We start from the raw sequence: 15721 nt of genomic DNA on the forward strand, positions 1-15721 counted from the left end.
AGTGTGCTGCCGGGTTCAAGAGTGTAACATGAACACAGAGAGATTGACAACCACTGCCATGAGGCCACAGAGCCAACGCACTGGGAAGAGGGGAAGACAGAGACTCAACAGGGTCTCGGCCCCACCCGAGTCGGGCTGCCTGAAAATACAGGCCAACCATCTCAGTGGCTCTCAACCTTGGCTGCACATTTCAGTCACCTGAGCAGTTTTATACCTTTTGTTGTGTGGGTCCCTGCCCTCTGAGGTTCTGATTTAATTGGTCTGGGCAGAAGTTTTAAAAGCTCCCCAGGTGATTTTAATGTACAGCCAAAGTTGAGAGCCACTGAGCCAGCCCGAGGCACTGACTCACACGGGGGTGGGAGGAGGTGAACAGAATTCAGTCTTACCTTGAACCCTGCTGCGTAGGGAGGAGCTGTTATTGGCATCGTGGTTGATGAAGCTCAGCTGAGTGAGGAATACATTCCGACATAGCTGCCTTCTGCAAGGGCTACCCCCTCCCAGGAGAGGAGCAGGAAGACACTGAAGGAGAAATGCAGAAAAGTTGTGTGTGAGAGGGTTAGGGTGGAGGGAGAACAGTGAAAAGAAATAAAGCTGGAAAGAGTTTTAGGCTTTGGGTGGAGTTTCTTGGTTCCTTCATGGGATAATAACTAAACCATTTATTTTAGTGAGTGTGAAGCATACAGTTAACTGCATATCCAGGGACTCATGGGAGAACTGAGATCTGCAAAGAAATGCAAGGTTGGCATCTTGGGGTGATGGTGTGTGTGTGTGTGTGTGTATGTGTGTGGGTGGGCGGGTGCGCACGTGTGTGAATGAGGGGAGAGAGAGAGAGAGAGAGAGAGAGAGAACAGAAAATATCTTCTCTATTAAAATATCTGCAGACTAAATCAGGACAAGAATTGACAATTCTAATGGTACATTAGGAGATATTTACTTTTTCTTGATTTGTTTCGTTAGAGGACAAGAATTAGAATTTGGAGGGTGCAAAACTCTATGATCCTAAGTAGAAATTGGTCATGAAGAAAAAAGGAGAAAAGAGTAAGAGAGAACGTTTAAAAAGCAGATTTCTACAAAATGAAGGAATTCATAAGAAGTTTCTTACTACCTAAAGGAGGGAAAAAATAAAATAGGTAAGGAAATATGTGGGGGGAGCAAGTGCCCTTTAAACAATAAACTCAGGGGGCTCAGGACAAACACTGGATCAGAGAAAGCAGGAGGGAGCAGCAAGATGGAGCTTCGTGCAGGGACCTCTCAGTGGGAGAGGTGGAGCCTATGAGGTGGGAGAGGAGAGGGGAGCAGGGAGGGAAGAACAAAGAAATGGCCCGACCAAGAAGGCACGAGGGCAGAAAGGGCAGACAGGCTTTTATGAAATTTTACCAGAAATACTCTTCATTTACATTACACAAAAGAAAAGCCCAGAAAAATACCATTCCCCGCGGACAAAGAGGGAAAGCAGTAATGGGAGGATTCAAAATAGCAGAGGTTTTAATGTGTATTTTTACATCTGTCTTTACCAAAAGATGTTACATTTTGTTGTCGGGTCTGTGGGTTACTCTCAGAAAGCAACCACAAGCAGACGTCTTGTCTGACCTCCTTTCAGCCCCACTGTGGCTGGTGAACACAGGTTTCCTCTGCGTCTTTCTTTATCTTTAACTCTTGATTTGTTTTTAGACATGGAGTCCCAGCTCGTGTGACATTGCTGGGGCCAGGAGACCTGAAATCGAGCAGATCGTCCTTTGCAAAAAGCTGCCTGAAACTAAACCCACAGGGACTCACAACACTCGATTGAATGGACGTGGGCAATTGGCAGTGACCACTGGGGAGGGACCAGCAATTATTCTGAGCATTTCCCAGAGAAGGGGCGTTACCTCGGGACTGTCACAAAGAACAAACACGATACCCATCTTTAAAGAAGCAGAAAAAGACGACCATATTCCTTATAGCCTGATAAGCTTAACCTGACTTCTAGGGAAGATGCTAGAACAAATCATCAAGCAATCAATGTGCAGTCAGGCAGAAGGGGGCAAGGCCTGGGGAGCTTATGGACACAGCCGTGTAAAGAGTAAATCAAGTCGGACCAATTTAATTTCCTTCTATGATAGAGTGACAGGCCATGTAGATAAGGTGGAAGCAATAGATGTAATCGACCTGAGACCTCAGCAAGGCGTTTGCTTCTGCCCCACGTGACGGGCTCAGTGACAAGCGGCTTGCTACGGTTCAGGCCAGGGGTCAACAACCAGAGCTCTGACACAAGGTGGCAGGGATCCAGTCTCCACCAGGCTCCTCTCCTTTTTGCCCCATCGCCTCAGTGAGTTGATGTTCATTGTCACACAATTTTATTTGACAAGTATCTGTTTTGTGCCTCCTACATTTGTGCACCATGGCACTTAATAAATGTTTGTTGAATGAATGAATGAATGAATGCTACCCATTTGTGCTGCAACGTTTGGAGACTGGCACAAAGAGGCTGGCTTAGCCCAAATCCACTTCCTGCACTGCAAACCAGCAACCAGGAAATACTAAACTATTAGCTCTCCGATTCATTCAAAATGCCAGAATCCAGTTTTGTTTTCACACAATACTGAGATTGGGTCTGTAGAATTGAAACCAGAATCTGCCTCCCAATGTTTGCCATTTCGCAGAATCCGGGCATGTGCCCTGACCACAAATTGAAAGAGAGACATACCAGAAGGGAAGAGACGGTCTTTGGATTACCCATCTTTATCTGTAGTCCAGATGACAGAATTTTAATAATGCAAACTATCCATGGGTCATATAATACATTGGACTAAGTTGAACAGGCCACAGAAAACAGGCTAGTGCACTATGGGCACATGAAACAAAACTCAGGAATGAACTTGAACTACTCAGACACAAGATTGGTCTTTGTTATGACTGTAGGTGAGGCTAGAGCTCAAAGGGACCTAAACGTAAGTTTCAGGTCTCTCCCTCTAGAATGGCAGAAGAAGCAAAATGGATTCAATGAATGGCATCAAGCGAATGCCATCTAGCCAGGAAGCAAACTTTCTTTAGTGCTCCATGGAACAGGCCTTCTGTGATTACCATGTTTTTGGAAGGATGAAGAGAAAGTAGATTGAGAACTGAAAAAAGTGACTGACATGATTGAAGGAACAGGGAAATAACTGAGATGTGAGAGAAATGACTAAAACAGGTAAACTAAACAAAAGGCTATTGGGTATGACAACTGTCAGCAAGGACCTGAGACTGATCCGTGAGGCACAGAAAATTATTCTCCATCTCTACTCTGGGTAAGAAAAAAGAAAATGGAAGATTTTATTTTTAATAACAAACCCCCAACCCTAATCCTTCTCATCTCCAAGTCCTGCTTCCTGGACAACCATTTAAAAAAAAACAAAAAATCAAAAAAAAAAACTCTGTTAGCTATTTTCAGCTGCTAACCTTCAAATAATATGCTTATGCTGCATTTCTTGCTTTTATTTATTTTTAATATTGTCTGTTGATTTTTATTATAGGATAAGAGAATTTAACTCTCATTTGCTGCCCCCCTTTCTTTGTTCTTTTTTAAAGATTTCTTATTGATTTTTACAGAGAGAGGAAGGGAGGAGGAGAGGGAGAGACAGAAACATTGATGAGAGGGGAAACATCGATCGGCTGCATCCTGCGCTTCCCCACCAGGGATCAAGCCTGCATCCCGGCGTTCGCCCTGACTCTAAATCGAACCAGCAACCTCTAGGTTCATGGGATGATCCTCAACCACTCAACAACACTGGCTAGGCTGCTGCCCCCCTTTCCACTCTCCCTCCTCCCGGTTTAGTTAAATGACAATTTTGGGGTAAGTCAAATATCAGGGTGTACATTGTTTTGATTAGGTACTGCTTACTGCTAATCCAAGTAGTTTTCTATAACTGCGCTTCCTTTTTATGTGGGTCTTGGATTCAATACTTCCCAAGCTCATCAACAGAGCTGTAAATCTCCCTGTATTACTTTGAACTTGGGAAAACAGGACATGATACAGTAATGTGGTTTTCCTCCTGAAGACACCATTCCTGGAGCCTCTGTCTTCTTATTCCAGGTGGACGGGCTGTTCACTGGGCCTGCTGTCCCACCCTCATTCTGGGGCCACCCTTCCCATTATCTGGTGATGTCCCTTCTCCTCTATATTAGTTTCTGAGGGCTGCCATAACAAAGTACCACAGCCAAGTGACTTAAACACAGAAATTTATTGTCTCAAAGTTTCAGGGGCTAGAAGTCCAAAGTCAAAGCACTGGCAGGGCCACACTTCCTTTGGAAGCATGAGGAAAGGATCTGTTCCAGGCCTCATCGTAGCTTCTGGTAGTGACTAACGTGTGGCAGCATAGCTTCCATCTTCCCATGGTGTTCTCTTTATAAGGACACAACTCACATTGGATTAGGGGCCCACCCTACTCCAGTGTGACCTCATCTCAACAAATTACATCTGCAATACCTCTATTTCCAAATGAGGTTAACCACTTCAACATAGGAGTTTTTGAGAGACACAATTTACCCCAGAACAGCCTCTCTCCCATATTAATTGCCTCTTATATCTCATTCCTAGCCCTTCTTTCTGGATTTAATCCCTTATTGGGGAGGTGTGCATTCCAATAGCTTCTTTCCAAAAGATGAATGAAAGAATAGCCCATATTTTGCATATCAGAAATTCCCCCATATTGGGCACATGTTATTGATAATTTGGCCAGATAGAAAATTCTAAACTGCAAATCACTCTGTCTCAGAATTTTGATGATGTTCCAGTGCCTCCCAGCTTCTTGTGCTACTGGCGAGAATCTGGTGTCATTCTGATGGCTAGTGCTTTTTATGTATGAGCGCTGATACCTCAAGGATTTTCTCCTTATTCCAAGTGTTCTGAGATCGATGTGTTTCATTGCATTGATCACATTCTGTTATTTTTTTCCATGAATATCTTTTCTTGTACCCCTGAGAATGTTATCTATGGGTTCTTTTTAAAAATAGTTGTCTCCTGTTCTATATATAGTCTCTGTTTTCTGAGTTCCTTTTTTCCCATTAATTTGTCTTTCCTATCACTTCTCGGCCTTTTGGCTAAGATCAAGTATAGTATCTGTTCTTATCAGTTTAATTTGTCTTTCCTATTGGATACTTTCCCAAAAGTATAGGTTTTATATGTTAGATTTCTGTCTAAGCTGCTATAACAGTTTCCCAAAACCCTAGCTTCAATATAGACTTTTATTTTTGTCACATGCTTGTCCAGGCATAGGTTGTTCTGGTCATGTGACTCTGCAAGCTTCAACATATGACTTTCATCTCTGGGTTCAAGTTGGCTGCCTCAGGTCCCACTATCATAGCTGCATCCCACCCAGAGGGAAAGACCTGGAAGTAGCACACACATCACTTCTGATCATACTGTATTACCAGAACTTAGTCACATGGTCACACAGCTGCAAGGGAGAATGGGAAATAGTACTATGCAAGATAGCCATATTTGCAGCTAAAACTCCAGAGTTTTAGAATTAAAGAGACTAGATCTTAGTAAAAAGTTAGCAATCTTTGCCATCGACTACCTAATAGTGTATTGGTCAAGGTCTAGAAATTGTCCATAAAATCACTCTATATATTAAAGTATAAAGGGATTAAATACAAGGAATTGAATGCTTTCAAAATTAGTGGAAGGGCTGGAGGTCTGGGCTCTAGGATTTATGCTGAGCTCCTAACAACTTCAGAGAACTACCTTTCACGGGAGCTATTACTTTGTCCCATCCAGAGACAGGAAGTCAGGAGGCTGCCACAGGAAGAATTCAATTCAATTCAAGAACACTTTGCCAGAGATGCAATACAAGGATCAGGAAGCAGCCACAACTCATGAGGCCTCAACAGTCACTTACTTCCCACAAAGCCTGAGACAGGCCCTGGGAGGGCTGCTGTAGGACACCTTCCTTGCCTGCAGAAAAACAGCCCAAAGCTAAAGGAAGATGGTCTCTACCTCCCTTCCATCTTCCAAAATTGTTCAAGTGCTTTTCATTGGTGGAATCAAATAGCCTCTCTTATCCTAGCTGCAAGGGAGTCTGGGACATGTAGGTTTAGCTTGCTGGGTGCTAGTGTATAGGAAGACAGCCTGAAAGGAGGCAGAGATGGAACTGAATGCTAACCCACAATTTCCAAAACTTGAGTGGTCCTGGGCTGTTCACTCATCTTTAAAAGTGTGGCAGAAATAACAGATTGGGTGGGAACCTTGCCTTTTTATTTGGAGTGGGTTCCCCAAATGTTATTAAAAATGGTCTTTCCTCTGGGCCTTTCAGATACTCCACAGAAGCCTGCAACCTCTAGCCCAGCCGTGGGCAAACTATGGCCCGCGGGCCGCATCCGGCCTGTTTGAAATGAATAAAACCAAAAAAAAAAAAAAAAAGACTGTACCCTTTTATGTAATGATGTTTCCTTTGAATTTATATTAGTTCACACAAACACTCCATCCATGCTTTTGTTCCGGCCCTCCGGTCCAGTTTAAGAACCCATTGTGGCCCTCGAGTCAAAAAGTTTGCCCACCCCTGCTCTAGCCTGAGGTTACAGGCTGGTTAACAGCATCCTGAGAGCTGGCGGTATCAAAGCTTGGTGTGTAGGACTCACTCTTATCTTCCTTCTACCTAAAAGTCTGTTTTTGACCTAAAAGTTAATGTGGGTTTTGTAATCAACTCCATAATAAATCTTTGTTGTTTTAATATGAAAATATTCTCTGCTGAATCTTTGGGTAAAATAATGCTCCAGAAAGCTGTTCCATGCTTCATTTGTATTTTAAAAACTACCCTCTGATACATGGCCACAGATTCCCCCAGAGGTATGTATCCTCCAGTTTGAGAAATCCAGGCCTGGATCATTTCTCTATTTTTCTCTTCTTAGTAGGTAGGTAAAAATGAAAAACAACAAAAGAAAGGAAGAGAAGCTTGAGGAAGAATGACCTGCCTTCTATTTTAAAAATAAATCATAGCAGGACAAAGCTGGAATGGAAAATTCAGAACAGTGATCAATACGTGGAGAAAAGAAACCAAAAGGCCATGTTTTATTGCATGATCCATGCACTGTGTACAAAAAAAGCAGCTCACTGTGAACACAGGTTTCCAGGGCTAGGAGGAGGTAGAAACAAACCCTTTGTTCAATGAAAGGCACCAGGAAGAGCCTGCTGGAAGTAAATTCAGTGCTTCTGGAAAATGCTTCGTGCCCCGGGAAGCTCCCGGCCTGCATTTTTACGGCCAGGGCACCAGCCACAGAAAAGCATGCACTGTTTCCTTCCAACCCTGGGACTGGCTGACGGCGACATATCCAAGGCACCACCCACCGCCATGTTTGGGTGTCAAGCTGGGTAAAATCAGTTGGTATAAACCGGGTGAGAGAAAATGAAACTAAGAGCAGTGTGCAATGAAATGAAAAGGGAAAGATGTAGCAACTCCTTGGGGAGAAGAGGACAGTAAGGTGAGTGAGCAGGAGCTTGGATTTGTGTTCCTCTGTGGGTGGAGCGCCTGGATCTCCTTTGACCCTCTCGGCTCTGTCTGGTAACCTCCTCTTGTAGACAAGCGAACAAAATCTGAGCAAGGTTCATAGATTTGCTCAGCATTACCAAGATAGCAAATAATAGACCCAGATTCAAATGCAGAGCTGTGGCATTACCAGATGGACAGTCTTTTAACCTGACTCCTATGTCTGAAAGGGGGGAGCCAGGAGGCCGGGAGTACTGTACATTTTGATTGTTTATTTGCTTATCATCTCTCTGCCCACCCAAGAGTATAAGCTCCATGAAGGCAGGCAGTCTTGTCTCTTTGCTCACTGCTCTGTTTCCAGTGCATATGGATAGCAGTGCCTGACTCCCAGGAGGCACTCGATGAATGGAGAGAGATTTATCATTGCCTTTCCCCAAAGAATATATTTACATGCATCCTCCATCAGCTCTTAGCAGAGATGCCAATAGGCCAGGGCATGGCTCTTCTTCCAGAGTCCCTCCTCTCCCCACAGCAGCCCAGAGTGGTAGAAAACTTAGAAACAGCCCCAAATCCACATTGTGGGGGGCGGGGAAGGGCAGGGAAGGGGTTGAGAGAAAGGCGAGGAAGAAAAGTAGTTTCTGTGGCAGCAAACATGTAAGTCTGAGACTGAAAGTGGAGGGGACTGCATGACTCACATGCCTACAGATGACAGGTGGCACCCCTTGCCCTCTTTTCCACCAGTTAATTAGTGCTAAAGGCTGTCTGACAGCAGATACCCCTTCCTGCTCTTCCCCGTCCCCCACACCATTTGAGCTCTGCTCCCTTTCTACTCCTCCCATCATCTCTCGGGCACTGTCCCTTCTCCAGAGTTAATGAAGACATGTGGAGAGAGGAACTTAAGCCAGCCCCCCATTCCAGGCCCCTTGCTTCCCATATTCTACAGGGCATTGTCTCTCATGAACCGCCAAGCCTGGAGGCTCAGTAGTGACAGTCCCAGCAGGCACCGGGACTTTAGCATTCCCCCACTCTATCTGAATGGAGTCATCTTTCCCCTCCCCTAGCCCAGCACACCTCTGGCTTCCCCACACCAGTGATCAATGGCTCCAGCCCAAAGCAGTGAACTACTCATTGAGACATTTTCACTCTCCAAGGTCTAGACCAAGTCCACTTCTCACTAACTCCAAATCTCATAGCGGGAGCCCTTCTTGGAAAGGGCAAAAGCCATGTGACCATGGCTCTGTTGTCTTCTTGTGGGCTTCCTCCTCTCCATCCAGACTCTAACGCCCTTTGCACACTCCCCACTTCCTCCCACCCATCACCTGGCCCAGATGTGGGACACGGTGTGTGATCAACACACAAAGTTCCATTGCTTCGTGGACCTCACCTGGGGAAAGCCATTTCCTCCCAGTTCCCACACAGTAAGATGATAGAATAAAAGGCACAATAATACCAGTAGTTTAGCCAAGCCTCCTGCCATCTGTACTCCTTTTAATCATGTTTGTTTTTAAGAATTTGGAACATACAGAAAATAATTTTTAAGAGTCACATGTATTCTGGTGTATTTCCTGCCAGTGAAAATATGCACACATTTTTCAAGGAAATTGGAATCACAACATAGCTTTTTAAATTGGAATATGAGTATATTTCTTTATTAAGATGCTTACAAAAGTAACAGTATTTTTATTCTTCTTTTCCCTATGTTATGTTATGGGGAAAATGTTCACATTAAATAGTTTTCAAGTTATTAAATACCTTTCAAAAACATAATTTTTCACAGCTGCAGAAGAGGCCACCATATGCCTGTGCCTTGCTGTGCTGCCCTGTTACTGGGCATTCCAGGCATTTCCTGCTCCCCATCACCTCCAGGCCTGTGCTCCACCGTTCAGCCCCATGCTATTTCTACACAAACATTCTCAGGCCCTGCCTTACTGTGACTGGCCCTTCCACCAAGCTCTCAAGCTCTCTGTTTCTCCTTTTAGTCTCAGTCTTCCAAAAGAAGCAGCTAATCCTAAGGACTTTCTCTGCCACCAGGCAGCCCTGCCACAGGCTCCCACCACGGTCAGACTCACACACGATGCTCTAAGCCAGGGGTGGGGAACCTTTTTTCTGCCAAGGGCCATTGGATATTTATAACGTCATTCATGGGCTATAGAAAATTATTGACTTAAAAATTAGCCTGCTATATTTGGTCAAACATTTAATTAACTCACCCCTAATGCCTTGGCAGGGCCACACCAAATGATTTCAGGGCCTTATATGGCCCGAGGGTCAGACATTCCCCACCTCTGCTAAGCAGTCAGCCTTCCTGAAGGTTCCAAGTGCCCTAACACCCAGGGCTGTTGCCTGTTTCTCAATATTAATTCTCTTCCTTGCCTGCTTTGCCTCCATGAGACCTATGATGACACACTTCTTCCTGAACCCTCTCCTCCCTGGGTCTCCAGGACAGGGGCCTTGCTTCCATCTTTCTTCCTCCCTTTTGCTGCCACCCCTACCCCCACCCCCAGGTGAGGAGGTACCGCAGGTCTGGTCCTCATCCCTCTTTGTTCTTCTTGACCAGCCTGGACCCCACCATCTGTGTGTGGTAACGAGAACTGAGTAACTGGCACTGTGGGAATGGGAGTCGCCTGCATGTCTACAGGTGGCTCAGACGCGGCTCCTTGTCACCTGTCCTCTCTGAGGCCTGAGCTGAGGTCTTCGGAGCCTCCTCTTCCGTTTTGAGAGGGCTCACTCTGGGCCTCTGGCGAGGCTGCCTTTATTTACAAAGGCGAGTTCTCTCTTTCTAGGGCTTTTTTGGGGGCTGAGTAGAAACAGATGGTGCTAGAGCAAATAGCGCCCTGGTTTCTAAGAGAAAACAATGTCTGGGCTTGCTTTCTAGCTGTGTGACCTTGGGGCTTGGGCAAGTTACTCAATCTCTTTGTGCTTTAGTTTCATCACCTGGAAAAACAGAGACAAAGTAAGAATTACCTCTGAGATGACCTGCACTGACTTTGCCATCCTGGCCTTGCCCTTGTAGGGCCCTTTCCCCCATGGTGTTGCCCCATCCCCCCAGACCCAGGGCACTTGTGCTGAGCAAACTCCCTATACGAGGTTTCAGTTGGATAGTCAACTGTGCCCCAGATCTCTCCTCAACCTCCCTCACCTCTTTCTGGCCCCACAATATATTGCCAGTATAGTCGTTTGAATAGTGTTCCCTCAAAATTCACATTCACCTGGGACCTCAGAATGTGACCTTTTTTGGAAATAGTGTCTTTGGAACTAATATAGCCAGTGAGATGCTAGTAACAGAAAATGGATAAATCAGTTACTCTCAGGAACATTTCTACTTTAAATATAATAAACTCGAGATCTGATGCCTTAACAAAAAGGAACAAAATCTCAGCTGGTGGAGTTTCCAGCAGGTAGGGGTTCTTCCCAATTCATCATAACTCACCCCAGAATGGTAACCAATGCTCTCGTCTAAGTGGCTGGAGCAAGTGGATGTGAATCCCTTAGAAGGTGGTAAGAAGTTAATGGACACTAACATTCCAGTTTCCCAAGTCACTGACTCATGCTTGCTTCAGATGAAAATTTAATTTCAAAGTGGAACAATTAAGGACGTATATAGAAATTGTGCTCAAAATAGTTAGAAAAATATGAATGATATTAGTGAAGAAATTTGCTCTTTGGTATGCAAATATTAACTGATCTATTTTCAAAGCACTACATTAAGAGGTAAGACATACAAATGTGATCTAAAGCAGAGGGTTAACAAGTCTACCTAAGAAATAGTTTGAAAAAAATTAGCCCTGACCCTGACCAAACCTTTAGACCTAACTATGAATTCATAAACTACAGAGAAGAGAGGCCCATGTTAAGGAACACCATGGGGATGCAAACAGCAATACTTCTTAAACTAGCTGCATGGAAATCACCCAGAGGGATTTGGGGGACTGGACAATTCTGATTCATTAGGTTTGGGTGGAACCTGAGATTTTGCATTTCTAACAAGCTCCTATTGCATTGGGAACACACTTTGAGAACAACTGCTATAGAAGGTAGTTTTTTCTCTAACAACAACAACAACCAAAATTACAAGGAAAAAAAGAGATGGAGGAGGACATTTACATTAAAAAGATATGTGATATATCAATAATACAAACTCACGCACGTACGTGTGTGTGTGTGTGTGTGTGTGTGTGTGTGTGTGAGAGAGAGAGAGAGAGAGAGAGAGAGAATATCAAGGAAATTTGAACACTGAATGGTTATTTGATGATATTAAAGAAAGAGTCAATGTTCTAAGTTTTTTTAAAGAATAAAGATTGCAATATTTATGGGTGAAATAATAAGATGTTTGTGACTTACTTAAAAACAACTCAGGGAGAGGATAGGCAGGGAGTATAGATGACACATGATTGGCTATGAGTTGATTATTGCTGAAACTGGGTAATGGGGATTCCTTATGTTATACTCTCTACATCTGTATAGAACTGGAACTTGGCAATAATAAAAGGTTAACAATAAACAAATCAAGCAGAGGTTCATCTGTGGATTCATCTCTGTATATGCAGGGCCCCTGTGTGCAGGATTTTCACATATATTTTATTTAATTGTCACAACACAATGAGTCCATTTTATGGAGGTTCAGATGTCATGCTTCCAGAAAGTGGGGTTGGGAACTCACATTCAGGCTTTGTAAGTACAGTGCTCATTCCACTGTTTCAGTGGTTATCACACCCAAAAGGCAAAAGGATCACCTTGGAAGCTCATTTAAAACGAAGATTCCAGGCCTCCCACCCAAGTGTTACTGATGCACAGGATTTGGGGTGAGGCACAATATATATATATATATATATTTAAAATATATGTTTATTGATTTCAGAGAGGAAGGGAGAGGGAGAGAGAAATAGAAACATAACTGATTGATCAGCTGCCTCCTGTACACCCCACATTGGGGATCAAGCCCACAAGGTGGGCATGTGCCTTGACCGGGAATCAAACCAAGGCCTCCTGGTTCATAGGTTGATGCTCAACCACTGAGCCACACCAGCCAGGAAAATTTTATATTTTTAATAAGTCTACCAGGTGACTTGGAGGCTGTACCTTGAGAAACAGCCTTAGATTATTGAGCCAACCGGAATAAAGAATGATAGAATATCTGGCCTCCAAAGAAAGACATCCAAGTTCATAAACCCAAGGGAGGATTCCACCAACCCTTGGTTCCTTCCATATTGAGGTGATGAATCAGACTTTGGCTGGGTTTCTAGGCCCTTCGGTGAGGGCTAAATGATGAATGCTGTACGCAGGTGGAAGGGACAGGGTTTGATCACCTAGAACAATCTCCTCCAGGGCATAGAGCAGAAAGGCACATTTAACTCATGAACAAGCACTGAGTACCATATTTCTCTTAAAGGAGCAGCTTCCCAAGGCTGTAAATATCAGTTCTTTTCCTCCTTTGCCACACAAAGGAATGAGTTCTTGTCTAATTCTCATCTTGTGCTCTGTTGCCTGCCAAAGCCTTTAGGGAACAGTCTGGAGCTCTCTGTCTTCTCTTGAAATGCTAATAGAGCAGCTGGCAGGGTAAATGTTGGGGGAGGGTCTCATTAAGTTCCTTTTGAGATTTGGGGAGACAAAGTTGACTCCCCTTCCGACACCCCATCTCCCTGTCAGAGAAGACTCCTGGAACCCAGTCTCACTTTTGCTAATGAGCAGGATGAAGAAGACTGATTGTGCCTTCTAACTCAGTGGTCCTGTACCTTGGTTATGTTTGTACCATCTGGGGGAATGTAAGAAACTCCCAATGCCCAGGCCTTCTCTAGACCATTATATCAGAATAGCCATACTAGGACCCAGGTGTTCATATTTTTAGAAATTCCCAGGTGATTCCTATGTGCCCAGAGGTAGGGAATATAGTCATTTATAATACACAGTTCTGGCTGTGCAGAAGTTTGCTGTGAGATCAGGGAAACAAGTTATGCCAACATAATAGCGAACATATTAATGGAAGGATTAAGTAGCAACTCAAGACATTTGACTGCAGTCACTTGTCACGCGTGTACCTACTGAGGGTGTTCAGAAGAGAGAGCTGTTATGGGGGTAATCCTAGGACATTCCACCTATGAGGCAGACCTTAAGGATGTGAAAATTTGGGTGATGGAGGGAGAAAAGAGTGGGGAGAATGGAGATATGATTTCTCTAGGTAGGTGGATAGGCCCACACTTGAGCCAAGCTTCAGGGTGCTAAATCCTCCACTTCTAGAACACATTGGGTATCTCATTTTTACTTCCTAACTAAGAATCCAAAGGATTTATTGGAAAGAAGACTATACTGTGAGCTAGGAAATTGCATGAGGATGGGAAAACCTCAAACTCTCTGGCCCTGGGTCTCTGTTAAATAAGAAGCTGGAAATAAGAAAACTTTAATGCCCTCTTTCCATCTGAGATTCTGTAATTCAGGTCCCATGACCACAAGACATGGAACTCTATTTTAAAATATATCTTATTAAGGTGTAATTTATATACAGTAACTGCACCTATTGTGAGTATATATTTTGATGAGTTTTCACACATTTGTACACACATACAAACCACATTGTAAACAAGATAGAGGATATTTTCATCACCCCCAAAAGTTCCTCTTTGCCCCTTCCTAGTCAACTGCCACTCCCCCACTCCAGCTCCAGGTAACCAATGATCCACTTTCTGTCACTGTATATTAGATTTGTTTTTTTCCAGACTTTAATAAATGTAGTAACATAGTCTTTTGCATCTGGCTTTCTTCATTCAGCATAATCTTTTGAAATTCATCCATCAGTATATATTAGTAGTTTGTTCCTTTATAATGCTGAAGAGCATTCTATTGAGTGGACATACAACAATTTCATCTGTTAATTTGAGTTGCTCCTAGTTTTTGGCTGCTATGAATAAAATTGCTATAAACTTTTATGGATAAGTTTATGAATGAACATATATTTTCATTTCTCTTGGACAAATATCTAAGAGCAATATTGTTTGCAACTTTATAAAAAGTTGCCAGATCTTTCAAAGTGACGTCCCATTTTGCATTCCCACCATTAATTTATAGGTGTTACTAGTACATTGTTGCCAACATTTGGTATTGTCAGCCTTTTTAATTTAACCATACAGGGTCTGCTTTGATCTCAGATTTTAGATGATGACTACATACCAAGGGACAGAAGAGCCCTGAGGGCATCTCAGTGGGGGCCCTGTGTTATGCTGCTTGGCCCCAGGATAGCTTCAGCCTTGTAAAACATGTCTCAGTGTTCTTGCAGGTCCAGATATTGGGCAGTTTTACCAGAGGTTAGGTTCAGGATGAGCCTGGTGACTGACTCCATCTTCACCATCCACAGTGGATACAGCTTTAAGTTCCTTTGCAGGATTTCACGGGCCCAGCACCCCACTGCCTCCCTAGGCTCTCCAAGAGGGCTCCTGACACATTTTTAATGAAGAGAGGCTGCCTTTGGGTAGCAAGATTCTTTTCTTCCCACTTGTGCCAACCCCTTCCTTTTATGACATGCTTTAATGAGGGAGGATGAAGAGAGAAAATGAGTGCCAGATGTATCTGAAGTGGGTCTGAACAATAATTACTTTCTGCAGTGAAATTACAGAAATTCTCTATTCAAGATGCACTGGAAAGAGCTGGCAGGAGAGAAATATGCGTTCCTGAAAGCACAACTAAACGAGCAGATTTCGAAGTTCTAGTGTAAAATTGAGGTCTAAAACTCAAAGTCTAACATGCCCCCTCCACTTTTTAAAAGGAAAAGTTGGAATTGAACCTCCGTAAAAGAAGGTGAACAATCAGCCCTATTAGCAATGGATTCCTTCCACCCTGGACTCTAAAGCAGCAAGGAGGATGCTGTGGTCCACCTACCTCCTCAATTTTGGGGGGAATCTAACTGGGGGCATTCTGGCCAGACACTTCTCCAGAATCCAGAGACTGGAGCACTCTGGCTGGGTAGCTCGCTCCTCCCCCGCCAGTCCACAGCTTGTCTCTGACTAAAGGCAAAGAGCTGGAGTGAATATGGAGAGTGACTACCAGGAGGGACAGTGCTGCTGACTCTCCCAGGGAGCCCTCCTGCACCCATCAAAGGGTCCAAAGGCTCCCCTGAGAAGGCAAGGCCTCTGCCTTAAAAGCCCGGTATTTTCTCTTAAAAGTCCAGTATATGAGTCCCCATCTCCAAAGGGGTAGGGCCATATCGGGCCATATCAGCCTCTGTAAGAGCAGCAGAGGCCAACTCGATGGGCCATCCACACAGCCCATCCTAAACCTAACCTCTAGTT

The 15721-nt window shown here is 44.0% G+C and overlaps 1 long non-coding RNA gene and 1 pseudogene across 1 annotated transcript in view; one reads left to right on the top strand and one right to left on the bottom strand.

The window, feature by feature from the left end:
• LOC139013898 (uncharacterized) overlaps positions 1-15721 on the bottom strand; it is a 214028-nt gene that overhangs the window by 62031 nt on the left and 136276 nt on the right. Inside the window, exon 4 of the long non-coding RNA XR_011472159.1 lies at positions 387-519. This is a non-coding gene — a long non-coding RNA (uncharacterized lncRNA). The remainder of the gene's footprint in view (positions 1-386; positions 520-15721) is intronic.
• On the top strand, positions 5042-5189 carry LOC139014814 (U2 spliceosomal RNA; annotated as a pseudogene).

The sequence above is a fragment of the Myotis yumanensis genome, unplaced genomic scaffold, assembly GCF_028538775.1.
Source record: "Myotis yumanensis isolate MYYU_CA2020_CCGP unplaced genomic scaffold, mMyoYum1.0.hap1 SCAF_7, whole genome shotgun sequence".
Classification (NCBI taxonomy): Eukaryota; Metazoa; Chordata; class Mammalia; order Chiroptera; family Vespertilionidae; genus Myotis; species Myotis yumanensis.